Genomic DNA, 11,403 nt, shown 5'->3' with positions numbered 1-11,403 from the left:
ATCTATGCACAGGCTCCCATGTAGATACCTATGCACAGGCTACCCATGCACAGCCTCCCATGGACACATGTGGGCTTCCTGTGCAGTTCCAGGGCAAAAAGCATGTATGTTTTTGCTATGAGCCAAGTTTCCCACAGGGCACGTGGACCAGGAGCTGGAGACCCAGCACTAGTCTGCACTGAGAGGTGTAAAGATGCCCTTTTGCCAAGTGACCTCCTGGGATGCTGGTCCCGAGGCTGTGGGCAGAGTTCAATACCAAAGGCAGTGCCAGCCCCCGTAATTGGGCGCACTGATAGTGCTTTTCCTGGATTACCTTTGCACCCATGTGACTAAGCTTTCCCAACAAAGCATACGAGCAATTAAGGAGCTGAAGCCTCATTAAACAAACAAGCCCACAAAAAGGCTTGTGACAGGTAGTGCTGGTGTCTCCAGCACAATTACCCGATAAATATAAGGCTTCGGAAAAATCCAGCTTGGAAAGGTAGGAGCTCAGTTGCATAATTCCTTTAATAAGCTGTTTTGTCATAAACCATATCATAAACAGGACTGGGGGCAGGAGGACAGGAAGGAGGAGGAGGAGGAGGATGGAAGACTCCTCATACCCTCCGCAGGCTGAGGAGGCTGTAGGTTGTTTGATGGGTGGTGACTAACATCGTTATCTATTTTTTCCTCTTTGAAGTGGTGATGTTTCATCTGTGGTTTGGCCTCTTTATCCTTTTGTTCAAAACATGCCTGTTTGCTTTCCCTTTGCACCCCAGGCCCCCAGGAAACAGCGGTGGAGACCGATGCCTCCTCAGCTCCTGGACAGAAGGCAACTGCTGACCAGAGCACCTAACTGTTGCAGAAAGTGGAAAAGACAGGCAATCAATCACTTGTGGGGTGCCCAAGCCCCATCAAATATTTTAGGTGAGCTGGTGTCCCAAGGTGCTGGGTTCATCCCCCTGGTTCTGGCTTTCCACTGCATCAGGGTTTTTGTTTCAGAGCATTCATATTTTCCATCCTATGGTGGGGATGGTGCCTGCTTATTAGTATGACTGTCACCCCAAGAGGGAGAGATGCACCAGTAGTACCAACCAGACACCAGGCATCAGTAGGGCACAAGCAAGAGGGATGGAGGTGCTTTGGCTGAGCTAGTGCTTTCCAACAAAGTCCTAGGGGAGGAGGGCACTGCCTGACAGTGATTGCGTGTGCACGGACATGCCTGTACGTGTAGGAGCATCTCAGCCTCTTGTGTTTGCACACACGTGTCTCCACACGTGTATGTGTGGATGCTCAGCTAGCTCCTTGTGAGACAAGGTTTTGCCCATGGTACACAGTGCTGGGAGGGTGTGTGGGCAAGTGTGGGGTCGCTGGGTCCTCCTGCTGCTCCCCAGGGTGTACCAGAGCAAGGCAGGCCTGGATTTTCTTGGGGGAAAAACCTCTTAACAGCTTGAATGACATAAGAAATGACCTGAAACAGAGATTAGCATGAAACAAAGTAATAGAAGCTTTCTGGTAATGGCGCCCTGGAGCCTGGGTTGTTTTATGGTGACAGGTCAGTGCCATGAGATGGGCAACAAGGGAAGGAAGGGGGCCCCCTCTTCCAGCTCCTGCCTCTTTTTTCCCCTTGGGAAGGTGTTGATTTTATATTTTCCATCTGAACACTTTTTTCGCAGCTGCCACCCCAAGCTCTAAGTGGGGGTCAAGGAGGGAGTTGGACTACGAGCCCAGATGCAAAGGTACAAATTCAGCCTCAGCAATACAGACAACACCGAAGGAACCGCAGCTCCTCCTGCTTCTGGAGGAATAATTAATCCCCAGAGGTGGCTGCTGGCTGCTGTTTTGGGGAACCAGTTCACAAGTGAGAGACTAGAGCATTAAGGAGCAGCTATTAGAGGCAGCTGGGAGAGCAGAAAGGGAGGAAGGCTTGAATTTAAATGAGCATTTGAAACTTGGGGCTGGAGCTGTGAGAGGGGAATGGAGGGGGGGGATCTAATCTTTAGGTAATAAGCACTGTCCCACCTCTGCCTTATGCCAGATGCCCGGCACCCCGCAGTAACAGTCTCCTTACCAGATGCAGAAGGGAAAAAAAACCCCAAAGAATAAAAAGAGAACAGGGAAATTCTTGAGATTCTTTCCAATGGAAAAAATGCCTCCACTTATCACTCAGTGTCAACAGCAGCAGACACCTGTGTTTAAACACCCAGCCACAGCGGCAAGCCAAAAGGTAACATAGAGCCTCAGCTTCCACCTCCCTGTGTGCCTGCAAGTGGGACAATGGACTCGGGCACTTCTCCATCAGCCTGCTGGGTCTGTGGCCAGCGTCTCAAAGCCATGTGAAGGCAAGCTCAGAGGTGGTAAAGCTGGCAGCATCCCGCGGTCAGGAAATGCCTGCAGCCTGGCTCTGCGCTCGGGCGTTATCATGTGTTCCTCAGTCAGACTGTCACCTACTTACCCTCCCCTTCTCCCTGTCCTCCCTCAAACTCTTGCTTCATCCTGTGCAGTGGTAGATGCTGGTGCTCGCTGTTTTCATAGCCTGTGAGGGGGGCTCTGAAAGGGGGATGAAGAACAACGTGGGGCGTAAGCATTGGGAAACTTATCACGCACTTCCCCCCATTCGGGGATGCAAGGAATCATGGGGATGTATGGAATCTACACTCTGGGGTGAAGCTATGCGCTGTTAGCGGCAGGGTTATTTGCTCTTGTTGGTGCTAATGCATGGCCCCTCGTGTCTGCACACCTGAGCCACGTGCTGCCCATCTTCACCTCCCAAGAACGCCAGCCATCTCACATACTTGCTGCATGGGGATTTCTTGGGCAACCCAACAAAGCTCCTGCTCTTCCCACTACCCCATCCATCAGTCTCATTGCCACCCTGCACCCATGAAGGTGAGGGCGTTAATAGACTTTCCCCCAATTCCTTTCCCGCTTCTTTCAAGTTCTTGTCTGTGAAAAATACAGAAGTTTTGGGGAAGAGGACCTCCAAGCGTTACAGCAGACTTGTGTTTCCCAGTCCTATGCAATGCTAAGGTGTTGGTAGGAAGGCACTACCATGTGACAGTCCAGTCAGGGGAACACCTACTTCCCATCCCTCAGTCCTCACCCATTTCCTGTGTGAGCTTGAGCAAGCTGCTTATCTTCTACATTAATTTCTTAATTAATGCTTAATTTCAGCTTGATTCCTCTATGTGAAGAACGTAAATAGTAGTTTAATGGGCAAAGCAAAATCTCTGTGCACAAGCAAAGCAAAACAGACAATTTATTTATCACTTCCCAGGATATGTTCAGCCATCTCCTGGACAGCAGGGCTCCGTCATGTCTAATGGTTACTTGGGAAGACACAGTGTCACTCCAAATGTCCCCCCCTTTTCCCTCTTCTTCCCCCAGCTGATAATGACACGATATGGTCTGGAATATCCCTTTGGTCAGTTGGGGTGAGCTGTATGCCTGTGTCCCCTCCCAAATCCTCATGCACCCCTTCTGCTCATGTGGGGTGGGGTGAGGAGCAGAAAAAGGCCTTGACTCTGTGCAAGCACTGCTCAGTAACTAAAGCATCCCTATGTTATCAGCACTGTTTTCAGCACAAATCCAAAACACAGCCTCCTTCCAGCTACTATGAAGAAAATGAACTCTATCCCAGACAAAACCAGCACACTTGATTAAGGTCTCTGCATCCCACAGCATCTGAGTCAGCAGGATGGAAACGTTGGCTCACGCCTGCCTCCAAAACCTGGTTCATCCTGAAAGGTGCTTGCTACCTGTTACAGCAATGCAGACGTTCCAGAGGGGAATGTATAAATGTGGTGGGTTGAAACATAATCTAGAAGGAGATGTCCTTTCCCAGCGCATGTTTTACTGTTTAAAGTGGGACTCCTGTGGTCCAGCCCCACCACGTAGACAGAGGAGTCTCTTTTGTTTCTTTTTGCTAATAGAGTTGCTAACAGCATTGCTGTACCATTTGGAGAAGTGATTTTTTTCTCACGTTAGACAATGTTTTTCCCTGTGATCAACCCACTAAGCAGCGTCCGCTAAGCGCTGCATAATTCAGCATCATTTGGTGCCTGTAATGCTACAATTACTCTTCAAGGCTCATTTGCTTCAAGGTCTTCAGGCTGTAAAGTTATGGGAGTGTGGTTAGTGGATTTTCAGGAATGTCTGCTCTCTGGCAGGGGCTGGAGAAGGAAGGAACCGAAAAGAAATGCATGCAAATTCAATGACATAGCAGGAACTTCAGAGGCATTTCAACACAGTGATACCCACAGGCAAAGAAATCATAATTGTTCAGGGGAAATAAGGCCTTGCCAATCCTATGATTTTATCAGGAGTCTCATAATTTCCAAAGTGTCCTTAAAAGCCCAGCTGCTGGAGTCATCCCATTGTCAGAGAGCCTCAGCTTCCTTTTAAATGAGAAGGAACATTTTCAGCCCTTTTCCCCTCCCTTTTTTTCCCCAGAGAAAACCTTGAGAAAGTAAAATACAGAATCATAGAATATGCTGAAGGTTCAGGAATGGAAAGGAAAGAGAACCCAGGTCGTATTAAAAAAGCAGCAGAAACCAACAAAAAAATGCATAATCAAATCCCTGCTCACTCAGGGGTTTGGTTTTCAAAAGAACTCAATACCAAACCCAAACCCATTGCCCTTTATATCTGGACATCTGATTTGCAGATGCTTGCACTTGGCTGTTCTAATATTGTGTGCTTGCCTTGCAAAGGCTCCAGCAGCCTTTGGTGACTCCGGGATGGGGCAGGAGGAGATGCTGAGGCTCAACCCTTACTCTTTCCATGTCCTTTCTCCCCATTTGCACCTGTGACTTGGAGTTCTGCAGCTCCTGGGGGCATTTTCAGCCCTAAAAGCTGACACAAATGCTTGCTGCTTTGTTACCGGTGTAGGTGTCTGGCACATGGGACGAGGGTGCATGGGATGGCTGATGGAGGCCATCAGCTTCACCAGTGCCAGTGAATCTGGCGAGGCTTGAGAAGAGCTGACCTCCATGGGGAGGCTTGGAGGTGCTTTTTGGAAGGTTGGCCATGCCTTGCCCTCTGTCATAGCTGTGTAGTTAAAACCATGATAAGCACAGGCGAAGGCTGAGGGATTGTATCTCCCTGGTGTTGTGTGAACGAGGTCAGGTGAGGGGATTGAAAGCCACTTGCAAAGGCATGGTTATACTTGCAGGGTATAGCTGGGCCCTTCATTATGTGAGTAATCTTCCTGAGCGGGCTCGTGCAGATACAAGCGATGAGTAAGTGCTGCAGGGTCATGTCTGCAAGAGGAGCGTAGGCTTGAGAGCCAGCCAAAGCCTGCACATGGACGTGGGGGAGAGGCACGGGAAGGAGAAAGGCAGGTGAGAGCAGGGCGAAAGGAGTCTGCCTTGACCAGAGTACATTGCCTGCCTTTCCTAGCAGGGCCCTTATAAAGATCAGGGGTGGGATGCCTGAACTGAGAGTGAAGAGACTGCCTTTTCTTAAGCAATGCACTTCTCCATTCAGAAAACAGCACTGGGCTTTTTAGTTAGAGGCTGTGAGCCTTTACAGCACCTTGCAGCAGTACTGTACGTGCCCTCATTCCTCAGAGAGGTCACCCGAGCAAGTCTGCAAGTAAATATAGCCAGGGATGGGAAAACTTCACGTCTATAGAAGTTTCACCCGGTACTGGATCAGCACACAACGTTTTCAGCTGTTATTTTGAGCATGTTCGGGCTGAACTGGGCCTCCTAACTCCTGCAGGCAAAAGCCAAGCTTTGTCACAGGGTTTGTTCTGCTTCCAGCAGGCTCGTGGCAGCACAAGCACAAGGCTCCTTTCCTCCAGCCTTCTGAAGTAGCCCTGTGGCTAACCAAGAAGCCTCCCCATGCATGGGAGCTGGTGACTCCTGGCGAGCTGTCAGGTGTCACAGAGGAGGTACATTTGTGGGGCTCTCTCCACAGCCTTCCTGTTGGCCCAAAATACAAATCCCAGACTTCCAGAATGGATGTCCCTCTTTTTGGAAACATGAAGAGTGTCCGTTCTGCAGGCCACTGATGGAGCTGGAGCTGTTGCGATGTGAGGAGCTGTTCAACATGCAAACAAGGTACTGCAGTCTGAGCCCTTTCCTGCAGTACCTCTGAGCCAGCAGCTCTGCAAACACCCAGCGCTGTGCGGGGAGGACGCCTGCGCCCTTCATGCAGCACTGAGCTGTGATCCCCTTTGCTCTTCATATTTCAGTGGAGCCTCTGTCTCACTGCCTGCATGGCTCTGCCAAAGGTTTGGGTTCATAACGCTGCCAAAAAGTCTTGCTGAAAGGGAAGAGTGCAAATATTTCTGTTTCTGAAAGGATGCATGTTACTGCTGACAAGGAGTGAACTCTTTCTTTCCATAGACAAAACCCCAAAGGCCTGTTCTGGCTCTAAACTTCAGCCTAAGGAAAACAGCAACAAATCAGGAAAGCAGAGTTTCCTGCAGAAATCCCAGTGTTTGTCTGTCCGGTAACTGAGTGCTAATTCCAGGAATAAACCAGCTGCTATCCTTGCACACAGGCCGCAGTCTTGGAATGTAAAGAGGAAATGAAATAGGGAAAGGCAAGCTTTGCAACAACAACAACAAAACTAAATGAAAACATCATGTATAAAACCATGCCGAAGGTAGAGAGCAACAGGGGTTCTCACTCAGTGAAGCATTACATGATTGCTCTATAGGTCAGCAAATACTGCGGGTGAAACTATGGATCCTCTGAAGTTGATTGCCAAAGTTTGGAGGCTGGATCTTTCTTACAGCGTGAGCTGTACACGTGTACCTTGTTTTGTCTAAAATGCTTAGCCTGTGTTCATGCTGTCTGTGGCAGAGATGGAGTCCCTGTCCGTGGAAAAGCAGAGCCTGAGGTGCAACCAGCACTAAGTCAAGGTGTTCCTGCAACTACAGAGAGACTTCAAAGCGTAGGAAAAAGTGATCATCAAGACAGTTTCAGTTACTGATTGTGTTAAAACAGAGAGACCTGCTTACGTGGGAACTTGCACAACCCCCATTACTTTGTCATCTTGATGCTTCATCATCTTTATTGAGTTCTTTCTTGGGCAGCCCTAGGAGATGCAGCTCTCTCCTGGCACAGGTGGAGAATATAATGAGAGCGATTTACTGACACCCCTTAGCCTGGCTGCTCTTGCCTATAAAAACCCTTTGTCTTCAGCTGTGGCTTAGAACTGATGGGAGACCTCCTTCTGGTTTGTCTATCTTCTATCTCTGCTTCTTCCTCCCATCAAGAGCAAAATGGCTTCCTCTGTTTAGTAGTGATGATGTGCAACCCTGAAGAGCAACATCTTGAGGTAACCCCAAATGGCTTTTAGTCATGCTGGGCTGCTTCTTGCTGCAGGCACCTGTGTACACAAGAGTTGCTTCTTAGCTTCTCTTTGCAATGTCTGCTTTACCCTCCCTTCCTGTACTCCACAGTTTTCTTCTGTGAGGCTCATCTTTTATTCTCTCTCCTCTGCCCTGCTGTTCATCCCTACTGATGTGCATGATGCCCATGGGTAGGGCAGGTGGAAGGTGTCTGTTGTCTCCACCTGGGGCACCTTTGGGCCCTGCTGGTATGCCCTCATTTTGCAGGAGGCTCCTCTCCTTACCCATGCGGAAGGCACCAGGCCTCTTTGTGGCATGACACTGACCTGTGTGCATCAGAAAGCAGAATGGCTCTGGAGAAGAGGCTACTTTGGACCAGCTGAGAAGCTGCCATCCCTCAAAAGGCTTAAAAGCTCCTGTTGTTGGATCTACAAGGGCTTTAGAGTGCACTTGCATCTTTTAGGTTGCTAGAGAAAAACAATCTTCCCCTGTCCTTTTTGCCTTTACTGCAGTTGGAAGATGCCTGTGGAGGGAGAAGCTGCTCTCCTAGCTGTGTGTGATGCTCCCATAGCAGGAGGTGGGAGATCACTGACTTCACAGTGTTTTTCGCTTTACCTCCCTGCAAAGTGCCACCGCTGGTGGGGAGCAGGGCTGGGGCAGCCTGCTGGGATGCTTTGCTCTCTCTTCCTCTCTCCTGGAAGCCTCCTGACTGTATGGGAACAATGGGATGACGTGACTAGAGCCCAGTAAATACTAATTCCCCTTTGAGGCTGTCGCACTGAACAGGAAGTGCAGACAGCCCCAGAATAGAAATTCAGTCCTTGCCCTGCTCCTCAGCAGAGATTGCTCCCAAATAATGCCTCCTGCCAGACCCCTTATCTCATGGCTGAGCCACTCTGCCCCTATGTTGTTCTCCAGGCCAAGTGCTTTGGTTGGACCATGCCCATAGGAAGGCCATATCCTACCTGGGGCAGGCAGAGAGGCGGTTTCTGGGGCATGCCTTGCCCTGGCAGAGCTGGGGCTGGCAAGTGATGTTTCCTACGAGGATGCAGATACATTGGGAGGGTGGCAGGAGCCTTGGGAAGCTGAATCAGGAGGTGACACTGGTTTTGAGGACAGGTCACAGAGGGGAGGCTGTGCTGCTCATGTTATCTCTGCTCTGCGGTGGGATGCTTGTTGCCAGAACTACAAGTGTCACATTGACCTGCCAGCAACCTACCCTCTCAAAACTCATTTTCCCTTTTGCATCGAACAGCAGGGTGCTAGCACATGAACTTGCAATTGCTGATGGGCTGCTGATCCTTCTGCAACATGTTTACTGGGACATCTCTTGAAATCAATAGACCATTAGGAAGTACCCTGTACGGAGTGAAGTGTTGATCCAAGTGAGGATGTACCCCGGGTGGAAGGTTTGGATGCGTCGGCTGAGTTGCTGCTAAAGCAAAGCATTCATGCCTGCTCCATTTAAACCACTCTGAGTACTCGGAGTAATCCCCTTGCTCCCTTTGCTTGTCCTTCATATTTAGTGTATTTGCAGTTCCTGTAAGTGTGCATGCTGCATTTCAACGAGGCTTCAGCCATCATGACCTTATCGTGCAGGCCAGCTCTGACGTGACAGCGCTGGATTTTGGATGTCAGAAGATTAACTGATGCTGAGCATGTGCTGGTCAGTGTTGCAGAGACAGCACTGTGCAGGTCGGTGATGCTGGGTGGGTGCAGAAGCGTGGTGGTGCAGCATGGCATTGCATGTGGTCTTGAGGACAGCCAAGCCTTTGCAGGGAAATCCTTTTGTCCCCCAAGCTTTGACTGTCTTCCTGTAAAATGAGGGTAATGGGTCTCTATCTGTTAGGCTGAGCGGTTTGGAGCAGGTACCATCACCTTGTCTTTGTGCAGTAACAAAGCCCCTTACACTGGGAGTGAAGTGTTACCTGCAGCACTGGCCTCTGGTGCAAAGGCACGAGCCACGCTGGAGCCAGAGCCAAATCTTTGGTGTTGAATTCAGTAGAAAGTGCTTATGCTGGGCTCACAAGAGACAGTTACAAGAACAGTGTCCCAGTGTCTGCAGATAAGTTCCTCCTCTGGGTGAAGAGGGATGTGATGATGCTTTCCTGGGGCACAGGTTGGCTTTCTAGCTCAGTGACCCATCAAACCACAAAGTTTCCTTGAAGACTGATGCATAGCTGGGCTCCAGGCATGCAGATGGACTATGGAGTCGTAGGCACATCCTCCTCTGCCACCCTGGCTACCTGATTGCACAGGAGATCTTGCCTCTACCCATCTTGAGTCTCTCCATCAGTGTCTGTATTGCTTTAGGGTTTGCCAGGTTAAAAGAGTTCAGAGGGCTGGGGGCAGGCAAACATCTTCCCTTTGTGCCACTGGTATGTTTTAGCACAGTTTTGGCTGGTATTTCCTAGAGTTAGCTCTGAGCAGCTAAATGGAAGCAAAAATGTGTAAGACCACATGGAGGAAGAATATTTGCTTTGGTAAGCCCCAGTCTGGCTTTTTGGATGGCTCCAGACAGCTCTTTAAAGACCTGTTTCTAGGGGCTTTATCTAAAAATGGGGACACCCTGATCTCAGCTGCAGAGGACATAGCTTTGCTACACTTCCCCAGCTATCTTCTGTCTCTTCTATTGCTGTTCTTTAACTTCGGCCTTGCCACCTCCTGACTGCTCTCCAAGAAGTGCAGTAGGTAACATGCTGCTTTCTTCTGCAAATCATGCTGGTACCTGCTGATGAAAACACTCGTACTACTGTACTGCTGGTAGGGGAAGTATTTTCTGCCTTGGCACTCAGGATCTACCAGGCTTCCTTTGCATATGTAGGTAGCCAGGAGGGTCACCAAGCTTGTGAAGTTTCAAAATGGGAGCAAGGTTTCCTAATGTTTCTGATACCCATCTCTAGTCATTATTTTAACCAAAGGAGAAGGGATTGAGCCTGTTACTTGTGTGAGACCTGAAGGTGCATCTAGTTTTCAGCAAGCAGTTTGTAGGAGAGTGGCCCCCTGGCAGTTAGGCTGGCGTAAAGGAACATGTTGCTGCATCCTCTCATGGCTGTGTCTGAAGTTTGCCAGTTACAACACAACTTACTCTCAGCTGTAATTGTATCCTCAATCACCCATATTTCAGTGCATATTTCCAGCTTCCACCATGTGGGAGGTTAAGTGTGAAATGCTGAGTGTCTTCTCCCGTTCACCCTCAAGGTGATGAGCAAGGAGCAGATCAGCTGAGGAGGAACAAAGGAACACGTAGAGACAAGGAGATGTGTTTTCACACTGTTTCTCAGCTGAGATTGGAGGAGAAAGAGCAGAGCCCGAGCTTTTGTGTAACGTGGTGATCTGTCAAGAGCAGTGGCAGCTGGGAACTGCATGGCTCAGGAGTCTGGGTAATGGGCTGTGCAAGTCCTTCACCTCTGGGTTCAGTGTTCATCCAGGCACTGGCCAGCAGTGAGGAAATAATGTTGCTGTGGAAATAAAGGGCTTGCTGCTGCTCCAACAAGCCCTGTTCCTGCTGTGGCTCCTAGCAAGTGCTATGGGAACCAAGAACTTGTTCTGGCAAGACTGTTGTTGCTCTGTTGAAAATTACCAGGACAAATGGCCCCAGTTAAAGCAGCTGACACTGGTGTGCACTTGTGACCTGGGCACACAGATGTCTTCTCATCTGTTTGGTGCCAGATGAGGAAATGTGTGTGCTCAAAAGAACTGATGGGCTGGATATCAAAAAGCAGTAACCAGATGAGTTGGCGAGGCAAGGAGTGAATGGAAGAGTGTTCACATGGGCAGATCAAACCTTGTTGGTTGTAGCTGGGAGTCTGGAGAATAATCCAAGATTCCAGCCAAGTCCTTGATGGTCCTTTGGTGGGGAAAAAAATCACTTTCATCATCAAACGTTGGTGGAAACCACACTCTTGTTACTGGTACCTTATCAAAATGTTGTGCGGGATCCTGGAGGAATTTGCCCCTAAGATGGACAACCTCCTAGCTGAAGGACCAGCTGGCTTGAAGTTCAGAAAAGGGGCGGTATAAAGACCATTTGCTATTCAGGAGAGCACCACGGAGTGCTGAGAAGGTGGCATATGCCTTTGGTGACTTTGCAAGCATCAATGGTGACAAGGCATAAA

At 49.4% G+C, this 11,403-nt stretch overlaps 1 long non-coding RNA gene across 2 annotated transcripts; it reads left to right on the top strand.

The window, feature by feature from the left end:
* Positions 1 to 802: 802 nt before the first annotated feature.
* LOC133210809 (uncharacterized) lies at positions 803 to 11,154 on the top strand. Of its 2 annotated transcripts, XR_009725029.1 has the most exons (4): positions 803 to 906; positions 2,018 to 2,206; positions 8,885 to 8,980; positions 10,426 to 11,154. It is a non-coding gene; the product is annotated as an uncharacterized LOC133210809 (long non-coding RNA). The 2 variants fall into 2 exon arrangements; XR_009725030.1 differs by lacking the exons at positions 803 to 906; positions 2,018 to 2,206 and adding an exon at positions 7,147 to 7,272.
* Positions 11,155 to 11,403: the final 249 nt, after the last annotated feature.

Source organism: Neopsephotus bourkii, unplaced genomic scaffold (genome assembly GCF_033783945.1).
Source record: "Neopsephotus bourkii isolate Nb327-2 ecotype Australia unplaced genomic scaffold, CSIRO-AGI_Nbou_v1 NB_518, whole genome shotgun sequence".
Classification (NCBI taxonomy): domain Eukaryota; kingdom Metazoa; phylum Chordata; class Aves; order Psittaciformes; family Psittacidae; genus Neopsephotus; species Neopsephotus bourkii.
This window is presented reverse-complemented; position numbering and strand designations above follow the sequence as displayed.